Raw genomic sequence first — 20,297 nt, 5'->3', positions numbered from 1 at the left:
CTGCACTATTTGGCAGGTGGATAGTTCAAATGGCCTTAGTCATAAGGTCACCTGCTCCCAGAGGGTCATAGCCTGTCCCTGGATTGATCTCTCTGGATCATATTCCCAGTTTTTTATTAGTTTTTCCTGCTGGACTGGGGATTGCCCATATTTATCTGGGACCTCAGCCGCAACGGGCTGCTCAGCTCTCTCCTCTAAGAGAGCATAATAAGCCCTTTTCATTTCATCCCCAGAAACCAGCCTATGTCTGTACGTCCTCTTCACACTCTTCTTTTATAAGCCCGGTGCTGCATTTGAGGAACAGAGCCCCTACTGAGTCCTTCCTGACCCCCAAATGCACTCCCCCCCGAGAAACTTGGCCCCGGTACTTTCTTACCTGGTTGATTTCATGTTCATGTCCCGGTTCCTTCTGGGACTTCATCCTGCCGACTACACCACTGTGATAAGAATACGCCAAAGACACCATAAAGGTTTGGGGCAGCCACCCGTATATTGTTTTTCCCAGCTGCAAAAGTTTATGTTTTTGTGCATGTGCAGAGGACGGAGTCCACAAAAGAACTGGCTAAAGTAGCCCAAGATGGAAGCTTTAAAGGTCTGGAGAGGAACTGATGTCATCAAAGGGGCCGGCTTCGGAAGTGACGTATATAGTGACAATATACATATATTTTTAGAGATGGCTGGGGTGGCGACCCGGCCGGGATGCCTAGGAGGACCGGAGGAGGGCTTGCACCTTCCCCAGACCATGTAGGGGTGACCACCCTGGTACCTTTGGGGGACAAGGGTACAGAGCTTTGAAGCTCCACCATGTAGGGGCCTGTGGTCACCGCCAGGGGATGCCCCAATGCCTTTGGAGCCCTGGACCTCAACACTTCTGCCACACCCGGAAGTGCTGGGGGGAAGAAGAGCAGGGACACCCGGAGTGCTTCCGGGGATGCAGCCGGCACTTTTGCCACACTGGGGCATGTCGGTGGAAGGTTGCCAGATCACACCTGGAGCACATCTGGGGGCTTATAAAAGGGGCTGCCTCCCTTCAGACAATGGCAAGAGTCAGGAGTGGAGCAGGACAGAGCTCTGGAGGAGAGAGAGAGGTGGCCTGAAGAAGCAAGGTATTTGAGTTGTGGCCAGGACTCTGGGGACTTTGGGGTTTGTGTGGCACTTTGTCTTGTGTATATAATGTATAATAAACATGTTGTGGGTGACGTAAACGTGTCCGCCTGTCTGTGTCCGGGCCAGCCTCCACAATATATATATAAACACACTTTATATATAAAATATATGTTGGCATACCTTGCATAACTGAATAACCCTTATGGCACAATAATAATTCAATACATTTATGGTCACTACGGTATTTGGACTTAATAATCATGTGGGAAATGGCTGACTCACTTAAATAAATACAGCTGAATAATGCAGTCAAAGAGGTAGCACATTTCCTCATGTTTGGGTACTTTTCCTCTGTGAGTATGTTCCAAAACTGTCCATGAGCCCCAGAATTCAGCTGAATGTCCTGTAGTGTCAAAATCTCATCCTCCACTGTAGAGGAGTTTTAGGTGAAACAGTGTTGCAATTTCTGATGTGAGTGAATCACCCTCAACATCTTCCCTAAATGGATAGCACATAAATGTAGCGATTGGCTCAAGTAAAGCAAAGTCTTGAAACCGTTTGTCAAAGTCTGACAGACAATCTGCTCTGTTTAGCGTATGAAGTCAAGTTGTGCACACGCCTTCCATTGCGTCTCCAGCTCTGATGCGAGGCTTTGGATGTTCCCCAAATCATGGCTCTGTAGCTTTGAGGACAGATGTTGCATTTTTTGTTTGAAAGCATTAACTGAGCTAATCATATTGACCATGGTTTTGTCTCTTTCCTTGCAGCTGTAAATTAAGCTCATTTAATATGTTGGTCAGATCAGTAAAAAATGCCAAGTCTAGCAGGCATTGATTGTCATTAAGTTGCTTGTATTCTGCATGTTTAATGACAAGGAGACACTCCTTTATCTCTGCAGGAATTTTCCCCTAGCCATCTGCCTCAACGAAGGCCTCTTATATCATCTCTCCATCTTGGAAGGACTTTTTATGCTTAATGATCGAGTGACTCACCCGGAACGATGCTTCGGTGTCTGCCTTTGCTTCTGAATTCAGCCGAGTGAAAAATGACGGCGGTCCAATTAACTGCGATTTTACTTCCCTCACCTTTTTTCTTTCTCAGATCGCTTTTTGGAAGGAAGTCAGTTTCGTAGTTTTTATGAACAGTTCGAAAGCACCTTTCCACATTTTCCTTCTTTGGAATAGCAATGATAGATTGACAGATCAGACAAATGCACTTCAATTGTGACATTGTGAGAAAACAATTTCTCTTCCAATTCCACATGTCCAGCCACCCCTACCAATTTTTTTTTTTCATACCCCTTCTAGCTAGATCATTTAGATAGCCGGAGTTTTGCAGTAACTTGCTCATTTGATTGTGCGTGCGGGATGACCCTTGTGTTAGAAGAAAAGAAATCTCAGACTGGCTGTATGTCAATCAAGTGGCAAATGCCATAGAGAGGATATGATAGATTAACATCTAAAAAAAAATTTTTTTAATGCAATGCAATCTACCTGCACTGCCTTTCAGATCAACCGGTCGATCGCGATCGACATTTTATGTACCCCTACCCTAAACCATGATACTGAACAATCTTTGTTTTCAGATCTTTTGATAGTTACTTTGAGGATCCCATGCTGTCAGTCTTCAGATGAGAGTAAAAGGGAAGCACAACTTGCAATTGACCACCTTAAATACCTTTTCTCATGATTGGACATACCTGTCTATGAAGTTCAAGGTCTAACAAGCTAATCCAACCAATTTGGTGTTGCAAGTAATCAGTATGACGCAGTTACGTGCATTCAAATCAGCAAAATTACAAGGGTACCCCAATTTTTGCACAGCCAGTTTTTCACATTTGATTTAATTTCATACAACTAAATACTGCTTCATTAAAAATCTTTGTTGGGAAAACACCCCAGTACTCAGATGTTCCTAGGAAATGAAAGACATACCACAGTTATCTTTTTTTGTTGAAAGTAGATTAAATTATTGTGCAGGCTGAGAGGAATTCCCAGACTTTTTCATATGACTGTACATGTACTTTTACATTTCAGAGCCCCAGTTGTACAATCATATATTGGCTATTTTGACAATCCCATGTGTAATGCTTAATATTCATTTAGATTCATCTTCATCTCCCACATATTGGCCAAAGTCTTGTGTTCCAGTCCTCATGTAATTATTTTTCAGATCCTTCACTAGGCTATCCATCACTCCTTTCTGATCTATCTAGTTAATTTGAGACTAATTTAGATCCTAAATATAAAACAAAAACAACTTAGGCCCTAATACTGACCCCTGAAGGACCCTTCTTTTAACATCACCTTGTCCTATTCAATAATCTGTTGTTTTATGTGCTCAAGCCAATATGTATTCATTCATCTCACCTTTCTTCTGCACATTTTTTATTTAGTTGTGTAAAGCTTTTACTTCACACAGGCAAATATGAAAGAAACAACAGTAGTATTAACAGGGTGATCACTCCTAGTGCCATCAAGAGCCATTTTAGTTGGGCAGTGTGGTTGGAGACTTTCAAAAGCACAGTTATTGGTTCAGTGTTGTTTAAAGTTTGGAAGAAACAAGCACCACAATTGTTTTAGTAAAAAAAAGTACAGTAGATTTGGAAATGGAAGAAAGTTATACAAGAAGGGAGAGTCAAGGGGTGGTCTCTTCAGAACAGGGACAAATTTTGCAAGATGCATGAGAGTAAGAACTGAGCCAGACTGGAGGGACAGATGAAGAGTAGGTGTAATGAATGGAGCATCAGTACATCAAGAGCTGTGAATAGAATCCAGACTGTAAATTGGGGTCTGGAATGAGAAGGAAGGTCTGTAACTTCAGATATACTGTACAGTCGGCACGGATAACATTTTACAAGGCGACATAGCAGAAGGGTCAAGAAAGGACAGACAGATTCAAAGTCATGAGGCACTGGAGCTTTGACAATAAGGATGCAAAAATGTAGCACATTAGGAAGGTTAATGAAAAAATGATTTATTTGTTGCCCTGTTGGATAAACTAGTACCTTGTCTGGTTTCTGTTACATGTTCGGTTCTGCTGATCTCAGCCATAGCCATCACAACATTACACTGGATTAAGTGGATTTGGAAATGAATAATTATTTTTCTTATTATACATATATGTACAGTGGTTTATAGTCTAGCACAAGACAGTTGGATTTCCCTGCCCCTCACTGAACAGTGCAGTGTTGTAAAGTACATTTTGGTAATTTATAGTTATAGATGCATGCCTTTCATTTCAAAGGTGCGAAAGACCATCACTTGAGATCTGGTCTTCCACCCAAGGTTTTAAGATCTTGCAGTTCATCAATCAAAATGATCTTTCACAAGTAATCTAGTTTTGTTAATCCCTGGTGCAGAATGGCACTGTGGTGCATTGGTTAGCACTGCTGCTTCACAGACACAGTGTCCAGGGTTTGAATCCCCCACCTGTTTATCTGTCTTAAGTTCTGTGTTCCCCCTTGTCATTGTGTTGATGTATCCAGGAAGTTCATTTTTCCTTTCTAAAAGATATGCTTGTTATATAAATCGCTGAGTTTAAATGTGCCTCATGTGTGTGGTGTGCAACTGATGGGCACCTAAAGCTGCCATGATATGTTCACTTTGAACTGGATTAACTGCAATTTTATGTTAAGACTATCCTTGACATCTACGTCAGACAACTTGTGTCATATCTGTGTGTAAGAGCTAAATCATTTAAGTAACTCTTAATGGTAAATGTACCTTAATTTTTTCTTAGTTTTAACGTGAATATAATGTAGCTTTAACACAGTGTGACAAACAGGGCACGAACAGCTGTCCAAACCCCGACACAGACAGGCAGGACATGACTTTGCCACACAGCACACAGTTTATTTGTTCAAAACACAGTCCAGCAAGAGCCCGTATCATAGCCCCTTTTTCTGCCAGTTCTTCTGCCTCCACTCCTCCTCAAGAGCTTCGTCCACTTCCTCCAAACTCAGGCCATTGAGTGGTGGTGACTGGCTCCTTTAATAGGGCACCAGGAAGGAGTCCAGGTGCCCAATGAGCTTATTCCGACAGCACTTTTGAGTGTGACAGAAATGCTGCCAAATAGGGCCCTGCAAACGTTCAGACGCCCTCTGGCAGTGGCCACAAGCCCCAGCAGGGTTGAGCTTCCATGCACATGACCCGTGGCCCGAGTGGAAGCCAAGAGGACTGCCCTCTGCTGGTTCAGTTATTGAAAATATTTTCTCCCCCACTTCTTTCATGGTCGGGGGGTCCCAGCCGGGGAAGGGCCCAAACACTCCGCCACAACATATAATGGAAGATTCTGTTCCACCACCTATAAGTTAAAGTTAATGGAATATTCTTATTGTAAGTTCTGTGTGGCAACAGAACAGCTCTTAGATTGAAGTAAAGCAGCTAAAAAGAAACATGAACTGTTATTCAAATTAAGAGCATATAGTTTAATGATCATTAAGTATGTAGGATAAATGTAGGTTCTAGTGTATGTAATAGCAGATAGGAACCTTAAGAAATGTAACCTAGATACTTACCTTAGACAAGACGTGTCCCTTTTCCCCATTCTGTGTGTATTATCAACTTTTAAGTAAGAGTCTTTGATCACATCTTCTCCTTCTTCTTTCTGCTGCTCCTGTTAGGGGTTACCACTGCGAATCGTTTTTTTTCCATATCTTCCTGTCTTCTACATCTTGCTGTCACACCCATCACCTGCATGTCCTCTCTCACCACATCCATAAATCTTCTCTTAGGCCTTCCTCTTTTCCTTTTGCCTTCACCTCTGTCTTTAACATCTTTTTCCCAATATACCTCGCATCTCTCCTCTGCACATGTCCAGACCAACGAAGAAGGACAAGAAGAGGGGTCGAGATGTGTCTGGAGGAAAGAGGAGGAGGAGGAAGGTAAAAAGAGTGGAACTGAGGGTAGGAACTTTGAATGTTGACAGTATGACTGGTAAGGGGAGAGAGTTAACTGGTATGATGGAGTGAAGAAGCGCTGATATATTGTGCGTGCAAGAGACTAAATGGAAGGGGAGTAAGGCCAAGTGAGTCAGAGGTGGATTCAAATTGTTCTATCATGGTGTGGATGGGAGGAGAAACTCTTTGATCACATCCAGAGTCAGAAAAATGATCAAAAAGAAAGCAAAGTTGTTATCTCCAGCTTGGATTAGAACACAATGAATACCCAATTGGGACCTTTAAACCCAATCAAGGCAATTCCCCACAGGTGCCAGTCCTGGGGGACACATCCCATATCAATAGGAAAAACTTATGAGTCAATAGAATACAACATGGCAGCCAGAAATGAAGCAAAATCTAAAATGTATAACATAAGTAAGCCTCCCCACAATGATGCAGCCTTTGGATGCATCCATCAGCCTTAGGAGGAAACCCAGCATTAAACTGGAACAAGAAGCAGGGGCTGTGACGGCCATCAAATCAGACCCTGGAGCAATTCTCTTGATAACCAGGCATCAAATCACGTCAAATGATATATCATATGTGGGCGCTTTCTCGTACTGGTGAGTCAGGAGGTATGGGGCAAAAAAACCCCAAAACAAATAATTTCAAAGACTCAATAAAATCTATGCAATCTGGGTATGCATCTGTATTGAAAATGGTCTGACGTTGCAGGGACACAAGAAGTGTGATTACTTTTAATTCCTTATTTGGTTCATTTTGTGTTTCTCTTAACAGGTCAGGCTCAACACGTTGAGATCAGTGTTTCAAAAACTACGAGTTGCAACCTGATATTTGAACTTGGGTGTCGCTGAGTTGTGAATTACAATTGCCTTGTGATGGGTAGTCGCTTGCAAGGAGAAAACAATCCCCCAGTTGATTATTGGCAGTTGTTCTCATAGGGAGATCCTCCCTACACTGACAATGATTTTCAGGGGTGGTTCCTTTAGATGACACTCTGCAGCAAAAGTCAAAATTGGGTAACAAGAAAAAAAAATGAAGAACCACTGATTTAAATCATCCTTCATAGATAAAACAAGTGACCACACGTTAAGTATGAGAAGGATTTTTTGGGGAAACATTGGTTAATTTTTGAAAAGATACAGTGTCATGAATCAGGGTCACCAGTTTGCTTTGACAAAACTCTAGTAGAGTAGATTATGTTTAGGGCTAGTAATACATGTGCAACCCTCGTATCTGAGAAAATCAGAATATGTCAAAGAAAAACAGCCTAAAGTAGTATTAAGACCTAAACACTAAAATGTCATGTTAAACATAACTGGAATTAAAAAAAAGGACTGTCTGTAAATGAGGGACAACTATTACTTCTACAGTAAATGCTTGACAAAAAAACAATTTCTGTAATAAAAGTAAAATAAAGCAAGGCTTTCCAACATGGAATGATTAAGAAAGATTTAGTAAGGCCAATATAGTTAAACAATAAGGTTTAGGCTGTTCATATGTGCTGACTTAAACAATTTTGATAATTCCATGAAAGCCATAGCTAGAGGATGTTTTGATTGCAATGTGAGACTTTAATTGCTCAGTTAGACATGGGGAAAACCCAATAAAATGCCATAGAGGAAAACTAATTTGTAATGTAGTAGGAGGAGATTGTTTTCTAATCTAGTTAATCGGAACATTTACTGAAGACAATGGCTGACTTCACTAAGTATATTTCTTTAATTTATGACTCAATTTAAATATAGTGGACGATACTATATACCACTGGGAACTATGGAGAAGAACCTGTACCAGTTAGTGTCAGTGGCTTTTAGGTAATATGACCCAGAAAAAACATCCAGGAAATATACTTTTTAATATATTACTGAACCTGCTTGGTCCAGTGTGGAGCCCACAGTATCTTAGTAAGGCATGACCCAAATTTTGATGGGGCACCAGCCTATCACAGAGGGCCCAATCATGAGCAAACTCAGGCCATGTTTATACAGTAGTCACCAATTTTCCATACGTGTTCCTGAATGTCTTTGGGATATGGGAGGAAAACTCAAAGAGATGTCACCCCTACATAGAGAAAACATATATTCAGCACATAGAAGGTATCTAGTCCAGGGTATCAACTCAGTCTCCTGGATTGGTAAAGGCAGCAATCTTAACCACTGGACCACCAAGCCACCCATTTATGAAATATATTCTTCTGTCTATCCAGTTACTGAATCTGCTAAATCTAGGTAAGAGTTACTAGAGGAGCTGGAAGATAACAGGTAATATAATTTTAACAACATAAAATTCTGTATAGGTGGATATAATGGTATTATCATTGATAACACCAGGGTAATCTTCACGGGTAGAGAAATTTTAAGAACATAACATTGTCAAGCCTGCTAAATCCAATTCAGGTTGGTAGGAGGCCCAAACACATGTTTTTAAAAGCTATTTTACTAGAAAAATCAAGAGGTTAGGGTGATCTTCATATTTTTAACAAATAGGATAGTGTTGTATTATATTAAACAAGATATATATATTGTGAGATTTTTGAGTGTGGATAAGTATTTTATTAATAAGGTAGGATTTCTTAAACAAAACAGTAAGTCCAACATACAGTTTTTCTGCTCTGATTGCATCAGAGAGGGATTTCATTGTCTGAGGAAAAAGATTGTCTTTTTTCCTCTTGTGTTCAGAGTATCTTCAACTGCCAGGGGAATTTTTTCACTCACTTCCTCATACTATTTTCTTTTCCTCTCAATTTTGTCCAGTGCCTGGACACCCTTTCCTCTCTGGCATAGCTTTATTGTCCTGTTTTTCAACTCTAAGCTTGACTGGCTCTGGCTGTTTTAAATTCCTTCTGGATTTCACTGCTGGGCTCCTTCCAGAAATCACTTCAAGTTACGTGTGCGGGGCCTGGTGTCACTACACTCCCAGACCAAGGTGTTCTTGTAGATAGCAGCTCCAAGCTAACCTTGGGATTGCCTGCTCTTTTCAGAAGACAGCAATGATACAGTAGATTATCCTTGAATTTCCTTTCTGTTTCTTATTGATTTAGAAGGTCCAAACACAATCAGACATTTTTTTCTTAAGCCTAAAGCTTTGTGGCACTAAATACTAAGGACCCTAATGTATAAGGCCAATCACTGCAGACCAACCTTTCTAGACTTGCCTGTCTCTCTAACCCTACAGTGCAATGAAAGTATTTTTTTATATACAGTATAATGTATTCAAAACTATAACATAGATGTGACCCGAGTGTACCGTAAGTATTAATGCAGCATATCTTCACTTTTTGGAATGGAACACTCATCACAGGGCAATTATGCAGAAGGCCCACACGGTTCTCTTCCAAATCTATATTTGGAATGAAGATGCTTCCTCCTCACTTCATTTTTTTTGCCTGATCCTATTTGATACAAACAGGTTTTGGACTCTGTCACATGACACATTCCCCCTGTGTCCACATGGGTTTGTCTGCTGCTACTCCAGTTTAGAACCTGCACATTATCCTGACTGGCATGGTGTGGATGTGTGCCCAATGACGGGCTGCTGCTCCATACAGGGTTGGTTTTTGCCTTGCACTTGATGATGTTGGGGTGCAGTCCAGGCCCTTTCAACCCAGACAAATTAATATTAAGCAATTTTCAGAGTTGCCATGCTATAGTAAGGAAAGTGAGGTGAAATTAAGTTGCTCAATAACAAATTGCTGAATAACAAATATCAACACTTGACCTTAGAAGAATAACATAATAAAAGAAAAATAACAGTAAATTATGTTGCAGCATTGTTGTCTCTGGTTTCATGTGGGTCATGGAACATACATTATGTTAAGTTTTTAATCATCAAGATATTTCATCAAGCTAATTTTTCAGTTATTTAGCTGCCACGGTAGTAGGGCACAATTTTCTTGTTGTTTCATTATGTTGTTTTAGCGTTTAAAGTTCTCAGCTTGATAGTATCTAAGCTCTTGGAGACATAATGGCCTCAAGGCAAAATAATTAAATGATGTTATCTTATGACATGTGCACATCTCAGCAAAACAATTACAGATCGTAAAAATGTCATCGGTGGCAAGCATTCCACATTCTTTCACGTACTTGTTGCAGTTTCAGAACTGATGAAAACTTCTGTGAGACTAAAGGTGATTACATTTAATCTTTCCCATGTAACACCCCCAGGAAAAATATCCATGTATGATACAACAGCAAGTCATTACGTGACTAAAAATAACACCACCATTAAATTTCCAGTTTCCTGCAATTAAATAAAGAAAGAGAGATCAGGCAGAGAAACACATTTATGCAAATACGATTCTCTAATTTGGGAAAAGTTCAGTTTATTTTGAAATCTTTTCTGCCGTTGCTAGCTTGTTTGCTGCATTGAAGAGTCCCATTTATAAATAGCACAGAATCTATTTTCAAATCCCGTTGTCATGGGCATTACTCAGTGATGTTGTCTTTAGGCAATGACATCAGCACATCACTAAGTTTTTTGCTTCTAGTTTACACATTCCCTTATATAACCAAGATTCACCTACATTTTTCTTTCCTGCATGCCTGTTGCTCAGCAGCAGCACAGAGTGAAGAAAGCAGTCTTTGTGGGTTGCACATATTCATGTGCTCATTCACTCAGATGCCAGCATACAAAACTAAAACATAATGGCTGCCTGTTGTCTTCCTGCAGTCGCATTACAAAAATGGCATATGCTGTCTTAAACTGCAAGCGTAATGTAACTGCCACAACATGATGCTTTGTTCATTATGCACTGAGCTCTAATGAGCAGACACAGAGCTGTCTTATTCATCTCACCTCTGGTATTGTGGCAGATGTTGATGCCAATAACATGTACTGTAGCTTCTAGTTCCCATGGCAGCGGTTGGACATTAGCAACGACTGATATTAGAAACTTTCATACACATCTAAGGGACATGACAAAGATCTGCTTTTCTTTATGATGTGCAGAATTTATTTGTTCAGTTGGTTTTAATTAATATTGCTCACATTTCAAAAGCACATTGAACCAAACAACACTGTTAGCTTTGTATTGAGCACATTATGCCCCAAATTTGTGACCCTTTATTAATTTTTATTTTTCATTTGATGTACTTTGTTAATCCTCCCCAGGGGAAATTGTCTTTTCGGATGACCTTTGGGGGTCAGAGCGCAGGGTCAGCCACTGTACAATGCCCCTGGAGCAATTTTCAGATCAAGGGACTTGGCTGCTCTTGTGATTTAATTTAACAATTAACATATAACAGCAAACTTACCAAATTTACAGTACTTAAACATTAGTGTGATAAGGCTTTTATTTGTTGAAACTGCATTTTGTTATTTTCTTTAAACCCATCTTAAGCCAAAATTCAGAGAAGCAATTGAAATGTTGACAATAGTCACAGACAAAGGATGTCAGACTCCTTTAGATCTGGCCCTTAGGTCTTTTTAAATTGGCCCATTTCATGAATATTCAAAATATGTTACATACTGCCGGTGATAACCGTTAGTTTACTCAAAGAACATTTAATATGCATTTCATAAAAAGATTGTTTATAATTCACATTTTCTCCTATCATTAAAATGCATCTCCAGCGTGTACTTGCGTTTGTCTATAAGGCGCAGCGCGTGGCAGCTACTAATCTGCAGTTGGAATGGAAACTGGCTGCTCATAATAACCCGACAGTGAAATGAAAAGATAAGTTACATGTCACAATGCCATGTTCTATCATGATGTCAAGGATAGTCTCATGACAGAGAAGGTAACTCGACTTCACATGCACTACTGCTGCCACTCCACTCACTTTTTAAGCCGGACTGGGATTAGGGCTGCTACCCCTTCTACAGCAGGCCTGAAAGCTGCCGCCACTTGTCCAAGATTCTTTTGTTTTTTCCGCTGACTTGATTGTTGCATATGGAAAGTAAATTTATTAGCAGTTCCATTTGTTTTGAATGTGATTGCTATCCATTTCTGACCACCTCCAAATAATGTCCATGCTAGTGTGTTTCAACCGTTTTTTTAATTTGGACAAGTGCCATCCCATCGTGACACATGTTAAATTGATGGATTTTGCTTTAATTATAAATACTTGCCTGTGTCCAGACTGCCGTTCTCATTTGACTTTATGCGCTGAAGTCATTTTTCACTCAATGCTGATAGGTTACTAACAGCTTTCCTTACTCGCTGCAATGTACAATATAAAAAATAGAGTTTGATACCCCTGTCAATGACTAAACATGCTCAAAAAAGTGGTCAGATAAAAGTAGTAATGATGATTAAAACTTTTTTGTGTTTATACAGCCCTATACAATGTTCAAAGTGCTTAACAAAGAAACAAATGGGAATATTAGAAATAGTAGCATGTAGCCCAAAAAACAAAGCCAAGTAAACAAGGCACAATAGAAGGTAACAGCAGATTTTTTCAAAAATATAGAAAGATAAATGAATGAAACTATAGTTTCGAGTAAGTACAGGAAATAATAAAACAATGCCTTTATATTTTCTTTACCTTTTGTATTTAGGTAAATCACCTACCATTTTGTTGCAAAATTATTGCAAACATTAAAATAAAATTCAAAAACAAACTAATTTTTAACTGAGGTTTTCTTTAACATCTTCTGTCGACAGTTTGGACATGGCTGTTGTATCGATGTGATATGCAGGCCTGAGTTTTTGAAGCGGGTGTGCAGTTTAGGAGTAGAAATGCAGGTGTGAACAGGCTCTGTGTTTTCTCCATGCCTACTAGGTGGCCTAGAAGGAGTCATCTGAGACACCTACAATTAAAAGAGTACTGTTAAAAGATTAAGAAGAAGCCATTACTACTATATGACACCAGAAGACAGGCAACTCAAAAGTCAGGTGGCAGACATAGAATACACCAATATCTCCTTATCACCAAAGAACATGCAACCCGGGGGGTGCTTACAGCTCTTTGACATTTTGCGTTTATAAGGACATCAGGGTGTAGAGACACATGTGGCCAGTAGAGGTGGTTTTAGCCTTGTTGTCCTCCGTCATATTTACTTTAAGTACCCAGGGGGATGGGTGGACATCCTGGCCAGTATTGAGGAGGATTTCTTGTATGGTCGGGAGGCCATAACTGAAGGATGACCAGGTTGCAGACACTTTATAATTCCCGTTCTGGGTGGGATACTGGAAAAAAGGATGGACTCATGAGAGCTGGCAGCTGGGGCAGTTCATCCCCCAAATGAATAGATAGCAGTGTCCCTCACAAGTAGTCCTAGTTTGGACACCCACAGGGCTGCATGGGAATTGGAGTCCAGAAGTACAGCCCTGTAGGGGTCCTTGAGTGACGATAGAACCCACTGCCGGGGGAGGACCTCCCTAGTTTCTATATGACCTGGAAGTGTTTCCAACAAGCCACAACATGCCAATAGATGTACTTCCAGGTCCATCTTAAAAGGAGCACACCACCACACCTCAGGGAGTCAGAGTCGGGAGGCAGCGAGCAAAACTCACTGGAGGAGAGAAGGAAAGGGAAAGGAAGAAAGAGAGAGAGAACAATTAAGTCTGTGTATTGGCTACAATAATGTGTAATAACTGAGTGGTGTAGATGAAAAATCCATTTTATTGGACCAGGAGTTGTGTTGGGTCTTGTGTGTCTGGGGTTTGGGGGCTCAGTCGCTCCCCCTACTGTTCACATTTTACATTACAATACATTTTCACATTAATTTGCTTAGAAGATGCTTTTATCTAAAAGTGGGCAACATAATCAAGTAAACATCACTCAGGGTGACTATTTGGAAGAATTTGATGCAGGACAAGGTTACAAATGTAGAGCTCAGAACAAAAACACAAATTAGTCAAAGATCCTAAATAATAAAAACCTCGACACTAATATCAGTTAAATAGGAATTCACCAAACAAGAGAGTCTTCAAATGCTTCTTAAACACACTGAGGGAGTCAGAATTCTGAACGGAGATGGGCAGATCATTCCATCTGCTAGGAGCTCCACGTGAAAGAATCTGGATTGAGATTTGATACCTGAGGTGGCATCACCCGATGCCAGGTCAAAAGCAGACCCGAGTAGTTGAGCATACGACCTCACACATGCCTCCGTATTTATAAGTGCTGATCCAATGACTACTCTGTAGGTACTCTGTAGTTACCATGGGGCTTTAAATGGAGAAATAATTCAAAAGAAGAGAAAATTGTGAAGAGTTTAAACTCACTATCTTAAAAGCCAAATGGTGTGTCATGAGGAGAAATAGAACAAATGAGTGATTCTTGGAAGGAGGATAGGCCTGAATTTGAAGAAAGGCACAGAAACATGAGGTGAGAAAGCAAGTGTGGTACTAAGGAGGCGGAAAAAACATTGAGCCTCGACAACTGCTGAAAAGGGTCTAAGACTAAGAAATGTCCAAAAAGTGAGAATGGCTCTTGCTTTTCTTTGGTTTGTTTTGTACTTGTGTTCTCCTTGTTATCATCCATCTCTTCTGTCCATTTTCTTATAATATAATAATCTATACTAATAAAAGGCAAAGCCCTCACTGACTGACTGACTGACTCACTCATCACTAATTCTCCAACTTCCCGTGTAGGTAGAAGGCTGAAATTTGGCAGGCTCATTCCTTACAGCTTACTTACAAAAGTTGGGCCGGTTTCATTTCAAAATTCTACGTGTAATGGTCATAACTGGAACCTATTTTTTTATCCATATACTGTAATAGACTGCAGCTCGATGGCCGTAGGAGGCGAAGTTGCGTCTCGCATCATCACGCCTCCCATGTAATTGAGTGCCTGCCCATATAAGGTAAATATTCGCGGGTGAAGGACTGTGCTTAGCATATTGGTTGTGCTGCTTCCAGGCATGTATTTTCATATTAAAGCATTTAACCAATCACATTTCAGCCATCATTTGTTGCCAGGCAGAGAGGCCTTCACAATCCATTGTGCAGGCACTCTTAACACAGAATAAATGTCGATTAACCTGTTGCTTCAACCAATCAGATTTTGAGTTGGTGTCATTACAGCCCTCTAGCAGGCGTATGGCGACATCACCGTATTCAGACCCATTGATTGAATAGAAGCTGCAGATTCGACTTTCAGCATTGGCTTCGATGGCTATAGAAAGGGACTTTTTGATGGAACTGAGGTGCACGGATAATCCGTACGACAGAGTGATTGAACTGTTGAGGAAAGAGAGGAGGATGAATTTTGTTTACAAATAATCCGAATTTTTGGTGAGTAAAATGTTGTGATTTTCCTAAATAATATTGCAAGTTTATGAGTTATTAATTATAAAAGGGTCTGGAGAAGCCGCGGAGACCGTTACGCTACCTATAACATCGTTCAGCATGACCAGTTTGGTGGTAGGTCAGTGATGGTCCGGTGAAGCATATCCACGGAGGAACGCACAGACCTCTACATGCTACACAATGGCACCTTGGCTGCCAGTAGGTATCGGAATGAAATTGATGGACTCATTGTCAGACCCTATGCTGGTGCAGTGGGTCCTGGGTTCCTCCTGGAGTACGACAATGTCCCGACCTTATGTGGCAAGAGTATGTAGGCAGTTCCTGAAGGATGAAGGAATTGATACCATTGACTAGCCAGCACAGTTGCCTGACCTACATCCAACAGAACACCTCTGGGACATTATGTTTCGGTCCATCTGATGCCACCAGGTTGCCCATCAGACTGTCCAGTAGCTCAGTGATGCCCTGGTCCAGATCTGGGAGGAGATCCCCCAGGACACCATCTGTCACCTCATTAGGAGTATGCTCACATGTTGTCAGATGTTGTTGTGGGGGCCATACAAAATACTGAGTATGATTTGGAGATGCAGCAATGAAAATTTGGCAAAATGAATTGATTTCCGGTGTGTCTTTGAATTCACTTCTCTGTAGGTTGATAATTTTCATTTCCATCAAATGATGGTGGCATCCTTTCGTTCCTAACACATTACCCAGTCCATATCAGTATAGATATCCAGCATGGTTTTTTCCCATTGAGATCTGATGTGTTTTCAAAGTGTTCCTTTAATTTTTTTGAGCAGTTTTGTTGCAAATCCAGCATTCATAAAGTGAGTTACCAGTAACCTCTCCTATCACAAGGTGGAACTGGCAACATTTTTTGAACAATTTACCAGAAGATGAAGTGTGAGTCAAAATATGAAGAAAGGTTCAAAGAATTACAAAACCCTCCTATTTTAAGTCTAAAGTCACAATCCTAAATAAAACTAAAAGTTCAAAGCACTAAATTCATACACCTGGAAACCACTAATAAAATAAATCACTCACCAAACACTTTGCATTCTTCTCCATAAACTTAGATACAAGGAAGTGAATTGCATCAACTTTTAAACTGTCATACCAATGAGGTCACAGCACCCCGTTTCCTTCCAACACCCATCAACAGGTCACACCATCGAATTCACAAAATGATATTATCTCTTAGCTACTTCAAAACAAAAAAGTCTGAATTAGCGTAAGTCACCCTCCCTAAGTAGGAATGTAATGGTTTACTTCATAAACTAGAAATGGTCATGTTAAATATTTGAAATATTAAAATTTGTGTTTTTATATTAAATGTTTATAGTCTAAATATTCTTCATTGTAAAAAAGTGCCATTTTCATTCTCTGATGGTGGTCCATAGAGACCTAGATCCTTAGTAAAGGAGTAACGATCAAAAATAATTGAAACTATGAAACTATATACTATATACATGCACGAATACTAAAACTAAGGTGAGATAAAAAAGTTTTTATCTTCATGTTCCAAATAATGAATGTGCCTGATGTTTACTTGTTTAAACTTGTTATTCATAGTGACATTCCACACCCTGCAGAAACTGCTCAGCTTATAAATGTAGAAATAATTATAGGTTTTTTACATTTAAAGCAAAGGAAGCATAAAAGCTCAAACACCATGTTATTTAGACAGGTGGGGTAGTTGTTGTGTGCATTTGTGAGTTAAAGAAAGTGCATTTTTAATATCATTCTTTCTGTGTTGATCAGAGTGGCTCCAGCAGGTCTTTGGGTGTACAGACGTTAAATCCAGAGAGGTTAGAGCAAACACAGAGGAGTTGGCAACAGAGCTAAAATCAGAAAGAATTATGAATAATGTTTTCTTAAATAATGTAAGCAAGGCCTTACATAAACGCAACCTTTGCAAAAAAATCTTTTGAATGTTTAGTAAGCCTGGTATAGTAAATATCCTGTATTATGCATCATTTCTATAAATGTTTTTCTAAGTAATTTTTGAAATGACAAGACTAGATCCTAAGAAATCTTTTAAAGGGCAGATTAATTATTTGGAGAACTCAAACAGCAGCTAGATTGTATCAATAAAATGTACAAGTATGAGCTGTTTTAAATAAAAATGAAATTTGTAAAGTGAGGGGGCAACACGTTGCCAGCTGCAGTGTGTATTCCAACAAAAGACTCCAGAGGAGACAATGCTACACTGGTAGGAAGGGGAGGTTCTGCACATGCCATTTTGGAAACACAAGAGCCACTACGGGGAAGGGATACCCTCTAAATGTTTTAAACGAGTAATACGCATGAGCACCAGTACAGGGAAGTGTTCAGATATGGTCTGGGTATGCAAAGTACTCCAAAAATACTGGATATCAAGGAACTCAGCAATTTTTATGGATAGCTAATTTTCCGCTAAGAGAAAGAGAGCAAGGCCAGGGAGTTCGGTCAAGAGGCCATCACATGGAGTTAACATAGTTGCCTCCTGGTAAGATAGCCATCTTGTTTTAGGAACAACTGAAGGTAAAGAGGAGCATGAAGAGAAGAGGCAGAGAGGGGGATGTCTAGTGCTGTGTCTGGATCTCAAGAAAAAGTAGAGCAAGACCTGCCTCCAGAAGTTATCTTGGGGCTACCTAATTCAAATACAGAGTTGGGAAGAAAGCTTGGGGTAAAGACTCAGTTTGAATGAAGAAGTGAGGATGAGAGCGAGAAAGAGAGAGAGAGACAGAAGAAGGTGATAAAGTGAGTTCTTGTGTGTTGAGCAAGTGTGTTAGCCTGTCCAATCTTAAGACCTGTATAGTCAGCTCTGATGGACCACTGGAATTTGTTTCTGTTACGGTATATTTGCTTTGGTACCTTCTGTGCACCATTTTCTGCATCCTTATCTTTTGCTTATTTTTTAAAAGTGTCTGCAATTTTGTTTATTCTTGGCCTCCTTGTGTTATAATTTGAGTTTCTTTTTATTTTTTCTTGAGTGGCTCTGGGGCCAGAATATTCATCTTGGTGTCATTTTGAAAGTTCAAATGCCCAAAGAATCTACTTCTGCAGTCAGAATTGTACTTAGAGCTTTCTTTTTGAAGTTGATTATTTTTCACCGTTTTTTTCTGACACCATTTTGGTTTCGTGATTGGCGCTTTTATTTTGTGACTTTCAGATTGCCTGTTTCCATGGGGATCTCCCATAATGCACTGCTGTTGCACCAGTTGAGATGTCATTGTTGTGCCGGTATAAAGATTCCCCTAAAACAACCACTTGTATCCTGAGATATAAGATACAGATCCCAACTTATTTTCCTTGATTTTCTGGTTAATGGAACAAAGCTCCACCTTTTGGCTCTGATTTTTGGTTTAGGATTTGACTTTTTGACTTATGGTTTTGAAATTTGTTTGCTTTTTCGCTGTATTTTTTCCTCCTGATCCTTACTCAACAATGTTTGTGCTTTGACTGTCTTTCAGTAAGAACACCCTGCTATTATTATTATTATTATTGGACTGCCATTAAGGACCCTTCAAACTTAACAATACACTTTAAACACTCATTTGGAATTATTTTTTCCAAACTTGTTGCTTTTTTAAAAATTTTTCTTTGAAAATGATCTGACAGCTTTTACAAATGTCAAATGACCTACATGGAAACATTTTCACAATATTTTTAACAGTTAAGTACAGTTTTAGATGCAACACATATTTAGTCATCTTATAATTTAGTATCTAAGAAATGTATGAAATGGTAAGTTTCAGAAATGATATTGAATTGCTGTAAGCTATGAAAAACTTTAAAAGTGGAAAGTTGAAATACATCATTCTGAAAATGAGAACTCACCTGCAAAATGAAAGCCCACCACATATGTCAGTGTGGGACGATATCAGCTGCATGGACAAAGTAGATCCTTCCAGAGTTATAGTCTAAGTTAGTGCAATCATGTAACGTTTGCCCCAAGCAGATTATCTGGCAGAGGTCAGGGATACTTGACTATCCACGTATAGTAAGAAAAAGACCAAAGGTGGTGGTCAGGACCTCCTGCTCAATAAGGAGAAAAATGCAGTCCATTAAAGTTTGAATATATTTTCTTTAAAAAATAAAAAGGTGAAAACAGTAAAAAAATATATATATTCTTGTTGACTTTATCCAGTTATTTTCTGAAATTTTGACACTCATAGAATCAGTTTTCAATTTCATTTTGCTTTTGAGATTGTTCCTTAATTTTTTCATTATTTTTAGTAATTCTTGCAATACCATCATGTTTCTCTACTTAATTTCCATGGTGTATCAGCTGTCTGTGGAGGTGTATGGCTTCAGGAGTCATGTTGTGTGGTATCGTCAGCGCAACATTATTTAGAAGGTAATACACGTGTATTAATGTCCAGGTTTGTTGATATAAATGTTTGTTTTATTTTTTGCATGTTCTTTTGATATTTGCTTTCATCTTCTGGTCCCTACTAATACCTGGTGCTATAGTAATGTGTAATACGAACATCCCACCACACCTGGTTCTAGAAGTATAATGATAATGTGCGCAGTATGTACACAAAGGGTGCTGTTTGTGTTTATGAGTATGTGCACTCCATGGACACCAAGTGGGAAGGGTCATCAAACTATGATGATGCTAAATGGGCACCTTTATCCACTAAGCGCCGTTTATAAAAGTAAAACTGCGCACTCAACACACCAAAGGCCACACACTTCTCAAAGTCCATGGTATATGCACAAAGGGACGTCGTTTGTGCCATTGAAGGGGCACACATTCAGGTTCTAGAAGTCTAATAATACCAAATACCTGCTAAGGACAATGAGGGCCGATGTCCATCAACCCTGCCTAGAGCCCCAAATGGGCTTTTACCATCACTGCTGTTACCTACTCATTCTGTGGCATTGCAAGGTTAGTCTATTGGCTATGTGGAAGGGCTGACTTTAAAGTTGATTTTTTTTAAGTGAATGGCTATCCTGAAAAATAACCTTGAAGTTGTTGTAGGATCAACAGAAGCTCAAGAATATCAGATTATCCAGCAGCACACTGCCCACAGCTGTTAGGGGCATTAAGCACTTCCCTCTAACAGCAAACTGCTCAAGCAGCTGCCTCTGACACAT

This window comes from Polypterus senegalus, chromosome 6 (assembly GCF_016835505.1).
Source record: "Polypterus senegalus isolate Bchr_013 chromosome 6, ASM1683550v1, whole genome shotgun sequence".
Taxonomy (NCBI): Eukaryota; Metazoa; Chordata; class Cladistia; order Polypteriformes; family Polypteridae; genus Polypterus; species Polypterus senegalus.
The sequence above is the reverse complement of the archived record's forward strand: the minus strand, read 5'-3'. Positions refer to the sequence as shown.